Here is a 15339-nt window from a genome sequence, read left to right on the forward strand (position 1 = left end):
AAGGGTTGATATTGACAGAACTAAGCAATCAATGATTGGATTATTTAAGCCTACTTTTATTTAGCTGTACAGTATATGCTGAATTAGGCAACAGGCAATTGGCAACAATTCTATACACGTTGTTGGGCACATTATGGCCTGCCTAGTGGCTCATCTTGAGCATCATCGTCATAGGCCAGGTGATACAGGAATGCATGTATTGTATTCATTCATTCATTCATCCATAAATTAATTAAGTAATTAATTCATCATGAAATCAAAATCATATTTTGATGTACATATAAAGTCATATACTATTTCTCCCCTGTTATACAACTCATTGAGTAGACAGTGCCTTCAACATTTCACCTAGGCCTATTCTTTCCCAGTGCATCTGTTGAGGTGTGAATTTAACACTACCCAGAGGGGACGTCCCAGGGCCCTGTCTAGGCATCTCTCTGCTTGGAAGTGTAGCTGCACACCAGGAGGATTTGTAATGTTGATGAATGGCTCGCCAGCAGCTGGGGCTGGAAGGTAAAGGTAATGAGGATGGGGATCGAGCCCCTCTTTGCTGCCGTAAGACTGCTCTAAGGGAGGAATCCCCCACTGGTTTGTCAGGTATGATCTTTGCGGGTGCACAGGGGGTTGAAGTCACAGCCTCTAGATCTCATGAGCACAATGTAGAATCAGTCCTACTAATGTAGCACATAAACCTCCAACGCCCTATGGAAATGAATGAATCAACAGTCACTGAAGGATCCATTTCATTTTTCATCTCACTGAAGAGCACAGATGAAATAAGAATAACTTTATTTATACAGAGCACAGTAGCACTGAGCTGGAGTGCATCTTGATCAACCAAAGGTAGAATTCTATAATTGCATTTAGATACATACAGGTATATTTAACACACAATGTAAGTAGTGGAATAATGGAAACTGTGTAATGGGACATAGGTCAATTTTTTGTTCCAATCAATTGATCAACCTGAAATGTAGCTATGTTGACAATCACATCATGTTACATGTCATGTCCGTAGCTAGTTTCAAGTATTTCTATTTATAGGGATTTTACATCACCATTATTACAGAATGTATCACAGTGTCATGCACCATATTGTTACATATTAATTAAAAAGTCCATGTCCTATGGGCCCAGTGGAGAAAAAAAAAATCTTTCTCTTGATTCTGCCTGTCAGATAGGATTAAATCCATATAAATAGATTGAACGGATGAATCATTGCCTTGAATGGGGAGTCCTGCTTTATTCATTCTATTTTTAGCCATTTAATCCTATACCCGATAGGCAAAATTTAGATAGATAACTTTTGAAAAACTAGGCCCAGGTTACACAAAATAACCAGTCCCCTGTGCTTTTCCTGAGCGCAGTCAGTGGGATTAAAGTCCAGCAGAGGGTGCAATTGAGGCTAATGTGATGGCTGTGACCATCGCCTTTGTTGTCAAGAAGGGTCGAGGACTTTGGTTAACTACAGGAATGTCGTAGGCTTACTGTTCCTCTCATAGTTTTGCGGTCATCATTTTTGACATGACCATATCCACTGAGTTAATTTTATATTCCATATTCCAAGTGTATTTAATTTATTCTTAAATGATACATATGGTATTTACAGGTAACTGCCAAAACAAAGGAAACACCAACATAAAGTGTCTTAATAGGGAGTTGGGCCACCGCGACCCACCAGAACAGCTTCAATGCGCCTTGGCATAGATTCTACCAGTGACACCATTCTTCCACAATAAATTCCATGATTTAGTGTTTTGTTGATAGTGGTGGTGGAAAACACTGTCTCAGGCAACCGTTCAATTGGGTAGAGATCTGGTGACTGAGACGGCCATGGCATATGGATTACATCGTTTTCATGCTCATCTAACCACTCAGTGACCACTAGTGCCCCGTGGATGGGGGCATTGTCATCCTATAGCCATGGTAGCCAAGATAATGGCCTGCCCAGTATGACCCTAAGCATGACGGGACATTAATTGCTTTATTAACTCAGGAACCACACCTGTGTGGAAGCACCTGCTTTCAATATATTCTGAACAAAAATACAAAAGCAACATGCTAAAATTTCAAAGATTTTACAGAGTTATAGTTCATTGAAGGAAATCAGTCAATTGAAATAAATAAATTAGGCCCTAATTTATGCATTTCACATGACTGGGCAGGGGCACAGCCATGGATGGGCCTGGGAGGACATAGGCCCACCCACTTGGGAGCAAGGCCCACCCACTGGGGAGCCAGGTCCAGCCAATCAGAATGAGTTTTTCCCCACAAAAGGGCTTTATTACAGACAGAAACACTCCTCAACACTCCTCTCCCTCCTCAGACAATCCCGCTGGTGAAGAAGCCAGATGTGGCGGTCCTGGGCAGTTGTGGTTACACGTGGCATGTGGTTGTTATGCTGGTTGGATGTACTCACAAATTCTCTAAAACGACATTGGCTTATGGTAGAGAAATTAACATTCAAATTGCTGGCAACAGCTCTGTTGGACATTCCTGCGGTCTGCATTTTAATTGCATGCTCCCTTAAAACTTAAGACATCTGTGGCATTGTGTTGTGTGACAAAACTGCATATTTTAGAGTGGCCTTTTAATGTCCCGCATACAAGGTGCACCCGTGTAAATGATCATGCTGTTTAATCAGCTTCTTGATATGCCACACCTGTCAGGTGGATGGATTATCTTGGAAAATGATAAATGCTCACTAACATATATGTAAACAAATTTGTGTGCAAAATTTGACATAAACTAGCTTTTTATGCTAATTAAACATTTCTGGGATCTTTTTTTTCAGCTCATGAAACACGGGATCTACACATTAAAAGTTGCGTTTATATTTTTGTTCAATACTCTTTGTATCCCACATTTACTCAAGTGTTTCCATTGTTTTGGTAGTTACCTGTATCTTTATTCTTGACCAGGTAGCAGAATGAATATACAATAAGTGTACAATGTCTGTTTTTGTAAAGTCCTATTTAAGTGTAGCTAGTAGATCATTTTCAATGTATAGGCTACATGATACATACCATCCTATGTGTGCTCTACGGCCAAAAATATTTTGAAGCAGTAGCATATAGCAATGTATTAATTGCAACAACTAGACAGACAGCATATCAAAGAAGTGGTTAACCACCTGAGGTCACTGTCTTAGTGTCTAATTAACAGAACTGCAGTACGGGGGGGGGGGGGGGGGGGGGGTCCACGGCTGTGGAAGGTGAAGAAAGCACAGCCCAGTCTCTCCCCTGACTCCCGCCTCCTCCCTCGCTCACTGAGGCATGCACGCTCTGCTCTCCCTGTCTGTGGTGTTGCATATAACACTCAGAGACATTCCATTTGCATGCCGGCCCCATCAAGCTGGATGCACTCAGACTCATAATAAAAGGCATTGACCCCCTTAACCTTTATGAATTACAATTTGTGCCTGCAGCACGTCCTGTCAGAGGTCTCAGAAATGTGGGCACCTCAGCCGAGGGGTGTGTGCGTGTTGTTTTGCAGTTGTTAAGGAGAGGGGAAAAGGTTTTTACAGCTCCTCGCCGGAGCTCCTGACAAGCTGGGAGGAGGCGAGGCGCTCTGACAGCGGAGGCAGGCCAGAGAAGGAAGGACTGCAGGCAGCGCTGCTGGTGATGGCTCCATGCTAATCTCTAGCTCTGGATGCACAAATATACTGTATAGACCCACTGATATCTATGACAAGGCCACGGCTAAGAAGAAAGTGAACTGGAGTTTATCAGTGGTTTAAATATTAAATCAAATCAAATGTATTTATATAGCCCTTCGTACATCAGCTGATATCTCAAAGTGCTGCACAGAAACCCAGCCTAAAACCCCAAACAGCAAGCAATGCAGGTGTAGAAGCACAGTGGCTAGGAAAAACTCCCTAGAAAGGCCAAAACCTAGGAAGAAGCCTAGAGAGGAACCAGGCTATGTGGAGTGGCCAGTCCTCTTCTGGCTGTGCCAGTTGGAGATTATAACAGAACATGGCCAAGATGTTCAAGTGTTCATAAATGACCAGCATGGTCAAATAATAACAATCACAGGCAGAACAGACCCTTACTGGCTACTGTCATCTTCCGTACCATCAAAGTCATGTTCACCTTTAATGGCATGTTTACTATCTACTTGATCACTTGGAATTTTTTTTCCTAGATGGCCTTCAAACAGTTGGTCCAATAACCCATGGCACTGTGGGAGGGGCCAGAGAGCTCAGTGATACAGCTGGAAATCATCCTACAATATCCAATAGACAGGTTCTCTCAAAGAGAATGCAAAGATTTAAAGGACATTAGTATTCACAAAATATACATATTTTACCCACAAATCCATAATAACACTGATCTTTGTGCTGCTGGTAAGCAGGGCCGTTGGAGTGAGGCAAGAAGTGCTGAGGCTTGCAGTATCATCATTCTTAAAAGATCCTGACTTTATAGGCCTGTAACAACTCTACAAGCAGGCACCCTCTTGTACTGTGTCTATATGTTCTGAGAGGGAGCAGGGTAAGGCTGGTTTAACCTCATTCTGCTTGGAGGTTCTACATTTCGACACCGAAAGCATTTGCTCCAACTGCATCAACAGAGAAGCTATAAAATGGGCAACGCTGAAAATAGAGCCAAGAGAAACAGCCACTTTTCATGGACACATGTTTAAAAGGGAAACATAAAAAGGACCAAACGGTCTTAATTTCACACACTGCGCTCAGTTGCACACCATATAAATTAGATTGAGACAAAAGGGTCGCTCGGGGCCGGCCCTGGGCATAAGCGGTTGCTTAGAGCACCCGGCAGCTCAGATATCATAATAGCATGGCATAAGTCATGGCAAAAGGTGCAGAATTTCATACATTTGCAAACGTTTCTCTCCGCTCCATGGCCAAATGTGTAGAATTGCAGGATATTAGCTGTAAAACTGCAAGTTCTTCTCTCCTTCCATGGTAAAAATGTGTAGAATTGTATGAAATGTGTTATGAATTTACAAATGTTTCTCTCCACCCCAAGACAAAATGTGTAGAATTGCAGGAAATTAACTTTCAAACTCTCAGCCATCAAGAGGGGGGGCACTAAAATGTTTTGCCCACGAGGTGGGGGCCCTCCAGCCAAATCTCACTTTGATCCCCTAAAAGGGTGGCTGTAAAATACTTGGTTGTTTTTTTTCCCCACAGACTTCATTACAATTGATTAATGAATACAAAATTCTATTGTGCCTGGAATTAAAACGCTCAACATTCCAAATTCTCATCAAATCACTCTTTTTTAAAAAACCTTTATTTAACTTGGCAAGTCAGTTAATTAAGAACAAATTCTTATTTACAATGACGGCCTACCCCGGCCAACTGTGTGCCGCCCTATGGGACTCCCAATCACAGCCAGATGTGATACAGCCAGGAATCAAACCAGGGACTGTAGTGACACCTCTTGCACTGAGATGCAGTGCCTTAGACCACTGCACCACTCGGGAGCCCCCTAACTTGATTTTCTTCAGAGCAGACTTTTAGTGTTGACGGTGGATCGGCAGTGTAAAAGATGTAGAGGTCGTGGGGCAATCATGCATGTAATTGTAATCATGTAATCATCCACAGTATATTCTGATCAATATCAAATAGAATTTAGGTAAAGAAAAAAACTACAGCAATAGATATATTCTCTTCAAGATTAAAAATGAGCATACCCCTCTATCTCCTTCCTCTTTCTCTCCCCATCAAAATAGTTCTGCTCAGCATCACAAGTGGCAGTCAGTGGCTTCATGTGAGGTAGCGTGGCTGACAGGGGCAGCCGTGCGATGATTGGTTTACAGATGTGCGCTTCCTCTGGTGTCTTCAAGGTCACTGAGATTTACAATCAAAGCGCTTATGGCTCTTTAATAACGGGCGTCTGAAGCTGATTTAAAAAGCCAGGAGTTGTCCACCGTAATGGAATGTGCTTGGCCCTTTTTTTGTTCACCACTTTGTGGTACCTGAACATATCTGCATATGACATCTAAGAAAGGCTCCGAACGTGCAGTTTCACAAACAGACGGAACGAAGGGAGACGGTTCGAGCAGGCACACTTGCAGGCATATGGAGAAGTGTGTTGATGGACAGACAATATGTGGTACAGGTTGAAGAAAGCTGCATTTAGAGATGTGCTTTCTTATCAGTTTTGGGGGGTAGTTAACATGCATTACTGTAAAGAGTCTACTCAAAATAGATCTCAAATATGGCTTGAATGTATTTATTCAGTCAGGCTGTAGTCAGTAGGAACATACTAATTTAAGCCATTGTCAGTGTGAGTGAGTCAAGTTGGAGTTTTTCTTTATCCGCACAGGTTTTCTGAACATGCAGTGGCACTCATTCGGAACATTGTTCATTTTAAGAGGCGCATATGGTTGGAATTTATTGTGCTCACTTATATGGTTTTAAACTGGGATTAGCTTTTGAAAGACCCTCCATTATCAAATGCTTCCTTACGAAAACCTATTCACCATAGATCCCTGCAAATCTCTCCTAAGCACTGGTCTCAGATCAGGTGTCATATATGAGGCTCTCTCAAAATGTAGTGAACAAGCCCTTCCTGCCTTTAATGGGCTGACCTACAGCCCAGTTCATAGAGCTAATAAAAGTGGTCTGGTGGAGGTCTGAAGCTGCACAATGTCAGTAGCAGATGCCAAACTCAGCAAGTTCCGGAATGCTCAATGAGTTGCTTTTATAGGCTCCATTAATAAGCATTAACTTTCTTTCCCAAGATATGAGAGCAAGCAAAAAGCCACAGCTGGAAGCATTTATTTATAACACATGACTCTCTCAGTGAGGTCTAGTCATGTTGTTTTGGCCATGACGAAATAATCTGGAAAGCTACTCTTCAACAATCCTAATTAAGGCAGCATGAGGCCAATTTTGAAAAAGGCCATAAAAGTCCAAGCATTGGCCACCACATGAAACACGCATTCATGTACGTCTGGTCTGCCATCGCCCTCACTTGTTATGAGAAAAAGAAAGAAAAGGATGAGGAACATACCAGGATATTGACTCAACAATGAAAAGCTCCACAACTGGCATAGTAGTATTCTCACAATTACATCCCTCTGGAAATTAAGTGTTAAAGAATCCATAAGCAAATGAAAAGGAACTACCATACAATAAAGTACAATCCTAGAGCCATAGTGGCAATGTTTTTCCCCCTGCAAAAGACACACAACATCCACCACTACAAAGGTGTGCAATAACAAAAATTCATGGACTGAAGAGAACTGTCTGTCTACCAACATATAAGTGTGTGTTACACATGCTTATATAAACATTCCTGTGTGAGCCTACTATACAACACATAAACATCACCTTGCCTCCACGCCTCTCTTTCGACTGGGAGCCAGATCAGTTACTACAGAAACCCGCACAATCTGGTCCCACTCCTCCTACACAATAAACCAAGCTGGCACAGAGCAAGCCGAATCAATCGTGGTGCTTTATTAGCCTGTCACTAGTCTGCTTCCTGCAAGTGTGTTTACCCCGTCTATGGCCCCTCCGATTGTGGCTGTTCAATGTACATTAAGACAGACATAATTGAGATTGTGGGCGGCCCAAAGTGCAGGGCTCAACTCGTTGCCGTTAATCTGTCATAATGTCAGGAGTCACAGCGGCGCTGACCAAGGGTGGCCCCACCTTCAAGGTATTGCTGATGACTCTGTTGTGCTTTAACATTATTGGTTGACCACCAAGGGAGAAGAGCTACTAGCTTCACTCTTCACTCAGTTTACTCAGACCTCTCAGTTCAACTCTCCAGTAGACACCTTAATCCCTTGACAAGTGGACTTTATTACTAACTTCTCACACATGACACCAAGTGTTCTGAAAACTCTGTTACCTTTAGTCATTTTAGGGTGAATCTGTTCAGTATTCATGTTTCGACTTGGTACACATTAGGGCTTTTCTCATTAGATATTATGATTGCTCCTAATTAATTGCATGTTGCACATAATAAATGACTGTTTATAATCACAACAGGCACAATCAACACTGGAGATTGCAGCATGTAATGTGTAGGGGCAGGCGATGAATGTGAAGTTATCCCCCTCTGTGGGTTCAACCCCTCAAATAAGTTTCTTTTCAGATTGGGTTACTGATGGCAGTGTAGAAATTTCCTTTCATTCTGTTGAAATGAAAGGCATGGAAAAGCATTTAAGCAATAACAAGATATAAATGAATGTAATCGTACTGCTGGAAAAGGTGCTTTTTACAATCACGCAACATATTAGAAATAATAGCCAAATCTCACAGAAGCGCCCGGGTTATTAATTGTATGCCAAATGGGACCTGTCTGTTCTGCTACGGAGATATCGTGGCGGCGAAAGATCACCAAAGAAAATTAAACCGCAATCAAAGTACATTTCTACCATCATAATTTCTGATTGTCAGAATCACCTTTCCTCATACAGCATCTAGCAGTGTAACAAATCTTCAATTTTATTAAGTGTCTCGAGTTATTTTGTTGCCCGTCATATTTCATATTGATGATGTATTCCTACGCAGCCCTGTTTTTAAAATAGGTATCCACGCCATGTCTAATACGCAACATGATTTATTAGACATGGAAATATGAGAATGCTGCCCTGAAAGGGAATTTAATTGATAGCTAGAGCGGCAACAGCTTCTCACCCAGAGTCCTCTGTGGCATCCTATTTGTAACATACCCTTCCACATTTACACAACAGTGACAAAATAGAGCACCAGGTAGTTTTTGTCACATCATTTACACCATTTAGCCAGATTTAATTTGCAGCGCAAAATTCAGAAAGTGATTAGTTTCATATTAAAGTGAATATCAGTTTAGAGGTCTGTATCTTCAGAATGTGGCTGTGTTTACTGGCTTGTGTTATGCTGGCATGGAAACTCATAAGTTCTGAAATGTCAGGATTCTATGCATTCTAATTGAGTGTAGAGCGGTTAATGGCTGTGGAAACTCACCCGCTTGACGTGCTTACTCCCCCGTGTGCCGTTTCACAGCCAAGCCCATGAGCCTCAATTAAATAGTCAAATAGGCCTGTTCTTGAAAATAACAACAATGAAATCATGAGCCTACATGACAATAATACCATATTTTACCTTGAACCAACAATGGCCACAGCTTGTAAATGATTAAACTGAGACCTTGTAAGAAAGGTTGGGGTGGCAGGTAGCCTAGTGGTTAGAACGTTGGGCCAGTAACCAGAAAGGTTGCTAGATTGAATGCCCGAGCTGACAAGGTAAAAACCTGCCCCTGAACAAGGCAAGTTAACCCACTGTTCCTAGGCCCTCATCGTGAATAAGAATATGTTCTTAACTGACTTGCCTAGTTAAATAAAGGTAAAATAAAAATTGTAACAGAGAGGCGTCTAAATGTACAATATGAGGGCATCTAGGAGGCTCTTGGCTGTGTATTGGAAATATTCTGTGGAAATATTATTCTACCGTTTTTTTCTTCTTCTCCAAATCATCATGTGGTTTATAAGGTCACGTCCTGGCATTCGTTATTGTTATGTTTATTGACCAGCTGCTACAAGATGGTTGATATAGGCCAAAGTTGTCAGTACTACTGTAATTACCCATAAGGCCAACAGAGCATTCTATAATAGTCTCTTGGACAGGTTCTGCAGCGCAGCCTTTCCTAGTCCTGGAAAGTAAAGCCTAGTTTTCATCATACTAGATCAAGTCCTAAAGTATCTTCCCAAATTGAAAGGGTGCTCTGTATTACAACATGGTACTTCCAATGTCAACAAAAGGCCATACGGCTTTTCTTTCACAGCTGGGAGGCTGTTTGAGGCCAGCGGTGACATGTTTACCACATATTTTCAGAACGTTTGCAATCTATAAATATATGTGGAGCATAACCTATTAAATTCTGTGATACAGGAGCGGCTGGATATTGAGCCTGGTCTGATTGGGCTAGTTTATTTTTCACACCCTCTCTTATTGTTTTTATGGCTCCGTGGCTTTAACCCTTTTACTGCTTCACTGATTTCGTGCCAGAAAAAAATATATACTTTTCCAATAATTCAATTTATTGTTGGAAATAAATGGAATTCAAAGGATAGGGCTTCTGCCAATAGACAATGAGGATACTTTTGGCCCATTCAACACGATGGCTATACCAGAAGATTTTTTAAAAAATACTTTATTTTACACTCGTCTTAGATTCCTATTAAAACTATGTGTACACGTGTCTGGATGTGTACTTTATGTCTGCACTACTATAGAAACAGATGGTGGAGTGAAACTCTCATGTGACCATACTGTACAAACGTGTGTTCCATTGACAATACTGTAGGCCATGGAGGAATGTGTGAAGTTTAGATGTCTACAAGTGTTATAAGCACATCTTTGATAGACTCTCAGATGTTCATGGGTCGATTTGATTGACATAATTAATATCATTAGACCATGTGTACAGTCAGATATGGACACATATTATCCATCATCTGTCTTCAATATACCATACAGCTTTTAAGACTGAAAAGAGGTCATGAATAAACAAGCAATATTCAATGTATTTATCCATCCCCCCCTGTCAATCACTGTGATAATCAAAACTAACTTTTAGGGAAATTGATGATATTTTTTTCTTCAAATTTCAATTTGTTGGCAGCAACTATGGCCATGATGAATGACTGAATGGTCCATTTCCTTGCTAGCGTTCTTACTAACCTTTCCTGACAGCGTAGATATTGCCTACCTGGTAATTTGCTCTACAATAATTGTTACTGTGAGATTTCCCCTGCTTTTAACAAGGATTCTTAACACCCTCTGTAGGTGACAAAATGCAATTACAAACATGAAGTGCCCCACCGTGACTGGCCATCAGCAGCTGCCACCACCATTTCCCAACCCCAACTGTTTCCATTAATGGAAAAAGAGGCTCAAACAGATTCTCCAAACATTCGCAGAGAATAAAACTTTAATTAAAAGATATGAAGGCGTTTTATTGATTAACGGCATCAGTGATTAAAGTGTACGGCCGACTTTTTTTATTTTCTGGCTTGCTGTTTTGTTCCCCCTCAGAGATCACTAATTGTTGCAGCCCTGTTTATTGATAAGTGTGTTTGATGAATGCAGATGCGCCTGTTTGGAGAGCGGGCACCAGCGCTGATGGAGCGATCATATTGTGCGAAACACCAGGTTCAGGCAGGAACAGCTGTTGCAGCTCCATCCACTGGGACGCCGTGTTTCACAGCCACCCTGGGTGCACACGCAGGCGCTTTGCAGTAAAGCGCAAACTAACATTTCCACAACACTCTATGAATTTTATGACACATCACGAAAGCTCTCTGATCTCGGTCCAGCACTTAAATCTTAATTATCAGACTAATTGCTCGGGCTATATTCATTTTCCCTGGTAATCCTTCAGTGATTATACTTTGTGTTCAATAGCGGGCTTATCCTTTAATTAAAAGGATTATTAACCTTTAAGATGGAGCCATGTGGGATTACACCCTCAAATGTTAGTGTCAAAGCACCAAAAACATGCTGAGATTGAAGTGCAAAACAGGCATTATATTCAATCATAATCAGTAGGCTGGTCAGATGGTCCAGAGCTTCATTACAGGCTGGCACTGCTGCGGAATGGACCAACAACAGCGGACCAACAACAGCCATAAACCATCAGAAAATAGCTCCTCTCAATTAAAACACACAGAATGCTGACACTTCACACTTCTCAGGCCGACAATGTGTAGGCGGCCTATGTACAGAGCTCAATGCAGGCCCAGCGCCACAAGAGCAGGAGACCGAGAACAGGTTAAGATATGTGCGAGAACAAGGTGAGAGGTGTTATGTCAATGGTAAAGAACTAATTATAATACAGACGATGGAATCTTAGCGGCAGCAAGGCTTTGTGACCTTCCACCCCAGGACCATAGAATCAAAGTCAGCCAATGAGGAGCGCGATGGAAAATCATTTGGGATGTGGAGCGTGTGTAAGGACAGGGGCAGAGGGCTGGAGAGGCCTCATTGATTCATGTACTGTACAATCATGTGCACATGCGTGGAGCAAGAGGGGACAGCCTTGTCAACTTTCACTCAACCTCTCCCAACACCTGGCTAATAGAGGAATATATTAAAGAACTGCATTATTTTGATAATGAAGGTCATACCGCTGTATTTATACAATGTCATATCCTATACATTGATCACAGAGCACCTACCTCAATAAGCCTATGAATAACAATGCTATTTGAATGTCTACAGTTACAAAATGGGCCATTTTCTGCTGAGGAACAGAGATCCTAAAACCCAAAAGCTGAGTCAAGCAGTTATTGGATTTTATTTAAGAGCTGTTTACCCATGCCAAAGCCACACTGCGTTATCGAGAGCAAGTCTTCATTTAGACGTCCTAATTAGTTAATTAGTTGGTGGTTAAGGACGATATGAGCGTCTCATCAATCTCTCCATCTCTAAAAATAACCATTAGGGAATCGTTGTGGTGTGAATCATTAGAATACTGATGACTAAGGGAAGTGTCTGTGAGGATGAGAAGCCTGCTCGTGACATCATAATGCAGACAAACACACACAATCCACTACAGCTCCATATAACCACAATTGGAACCACCGGTAAACGTGACATTTAAGTCATACTCATATATGTTATTGAGACATAACATTTGAGCGATTCGGTTGCAGGATGATGACTGTCTGGACCACACAGGCGCAATCCAGTAGAGATCCAAAAAGGTTTCAAATGACCAATCAAGTGAAATGAAAAAACATATTGTCTATTTCAACTGTTGATTTAACACAACTAGGTAGTGCTGTAAGACAATCTTTTAAGAAGAATATACAAGACTAAGACTTTTGGTCATTCAGCAGACGCTCTTATCCAGAGCGACTTCTAGTAGCAAGTGCATACATTTTTGTACTGGTCCCTAGTGGGAATCGAACCAACAACCCTGGCGTTGCAAGGGCCATGATCTACCAACGGAGCCACACAGGACCCCGCAAGAGCACGATACCTGTCAACATACCCCCATTCTTCAGAAGGACACAGAGAAGGTGTGCAGTGGTTCCTTGAGAAACAAAGAAATATCCAGAGAACGGTGCAGTACTTCGCTGTATATGTGGAGTAAGTGAGAGAGGTAGAGCGTAAGAGGGGAGGAACGATTAAGTTAAAAATAGTTAGCATATGGCAAAAAATGATTGAGTTTCCAGGGCTCTGGAAATCCACTCTAATTATTCAACAGTATTTCCTCTGTCATCCTTCCCTATACATTCCCGCGCTCGGCAAATGCAAGTGACTGCCGCTATTATACATAATTCGGCTGCTTAATTGGCATGGATCGTGTGAAAGTGGGCTAGGGAGAACCCTTGGAGACTAATAGGGGCACATATCAGTGGCTCCATCAGAACACTAGTCCCCTAGGTGTTAGAAGTCAGCAAATATTTCATGAGCTGTACTATCAAAGTGCCTCACCTGTGAAGCCCTGCACACATTCACAGGGAGGAACACTTCCCGAAACAGTTCACCTGTCAGGGGTATTTATAGCAAGGAGGAGGAACATGACGGATGCTAATGCCATGGAAATTATGCAGGGTACTGTTGCTGCCATAATGATATGTTAGACTTGAACAGGAAGGTTAACTAAACTAGTCATTTAAGTTATAAGTGGGCCAGTGGCTTACATAAAAACAGGATATCATGGTTTCCGTAGTAAGAGTGTCTCTTGAAATAAATATTGGGCTTGCAAGTCAAGGCATGAAAACGGGGTATGTACAGAAGATATACATATAAATATTTTGTTTTTAATGAAATTCGGAGAATCCTTGAAAATCCTGATTGTGATCAGCCATGACAGAATCTTCTAATCTATTGGTCTAACCTTGACCAACATAAATGGACTGTGCACGTCAAGTCAGCAACATCAAACAACCAGCAGATGAATGGCTTCTTGCAAGCCAATGATTGTTTTAAATGAAATGTGAAAGAAGAGTTTGTTCTTTAACTTGGGACAGGGATCCATGTCTTGGAAGCTGTAGAACATAACCCCCCGTACCCCTCGAGCGGAGGAGAGGGTACATACTAATAACAAAAAAGGTTCAAGCCTTGTCAAAACAAATTGTGGCCACTAAAGGAATCAATTTTTTTTTACATTTCACCTCAATCTAGAGTTCACTGACCACAGCTATCAAATTTACAGCTATGTCACCGTGTTTGTCAGATATGTGTTTTGTTGAAAGTTTTAGTGCATAACGTTGGAGATCATGACATATGTATGGATTTAATGGGCCCTTGAGTCAGCCCTCTATATCTCATGTCATTCACACAGGATAAATAGCTTAGGCCCCCTCACTTTAATAACATGGGAGGGGATTTGTGGATCAGGCCCCGAGTCTTCATCTTAGCTCAGTTAAAGTCCTCTGAATGAGCCATCAAAAGGTATTGATGTCACCATAGGCTTGTTATTCCGAACCACAAGTCAATAGCTGCTACAATGGAGTAATACCAATTTCTGATGGTATTTGTGCAGAGGGGGTGCCTCTAGAGTGATCTTTATCTTTTACTACAATAGAAGCTGATACATTTGTTGTTGTTGCAGTAGAAGCCGGGCAACCATTGAAGGCTGGTGGACTAATACTGTACATCTATGATGTATGGTATTCTCTATGTTAATTTCAAATCCCTCCAACAATATTACAGTAGGTGTTTAGCTAAGAACGCTACACCAGGAACTTGGAGGACCTCCATATTATGACTCACTCCCTATCAATTTCTACCATGAAATATGAGTCTTGAAAACACAAGGAAACGCAACAAGGTCAGCATCATTCTGAAAGGAAACAGATCAGAATATACACTGGAACCGACCAAAAAATGAACCCAAGCTTGTCATCACCTCACTCCAGGAACATAAGCCGAGAAAGTATGACACCTGCATTTTCCTCTCTGGACAGATCTCATTCAGGAGCCAAAAGAAGAGAGAGCAAGTCAAGCTGAGGATTCCCTCTAAGCACCAGAGATGACTATCTCCACCTCAGAGAGGGGCTGTTCTTTGGCCCGGAGAGAGGGATCATGAGTAGCATATTGACTTTAAATTACAGCAATAGCGGCTGCTCATGCTGTCTCAGGAACACGCTGCGGATCAAACACAAAGATCAGGCCTGGATTAGGAGAAAGCCACTGAACAAGCACACAGTCCTCTCTCCTGCAGCAGCTCCACACTCATACTGCACCCCCAAATCTCACACTAAGCTTTCCCCCCGCCTCTGGAGATGTAATACAAAATACCTTACACCTCCAGCTCATTTGGGTTTCAAAGCCCACATTGATTGGAAAACGGAGAAGGTATCCAAATACAAGAGGATATCTTTGTGGGTAGGGCTCTAGCAGTAGTGGTGCGCGGGTAA

Source organism: Oncorhynchus mykiss, chromosome 3, assembly GCF_057628025.1.
Source record: "Oncorhynchus mykiss isolate SJ-2025 chromosome 3, ASM5762802v1, whole genome shotgun sequence".
Lineage (NCBI taxonomy): Eukaryota > Metazoa > Chordata > Actinopteri > Salmoniformes > Salmonidae > Oncorhynchus > Oncorhynchus mykiss.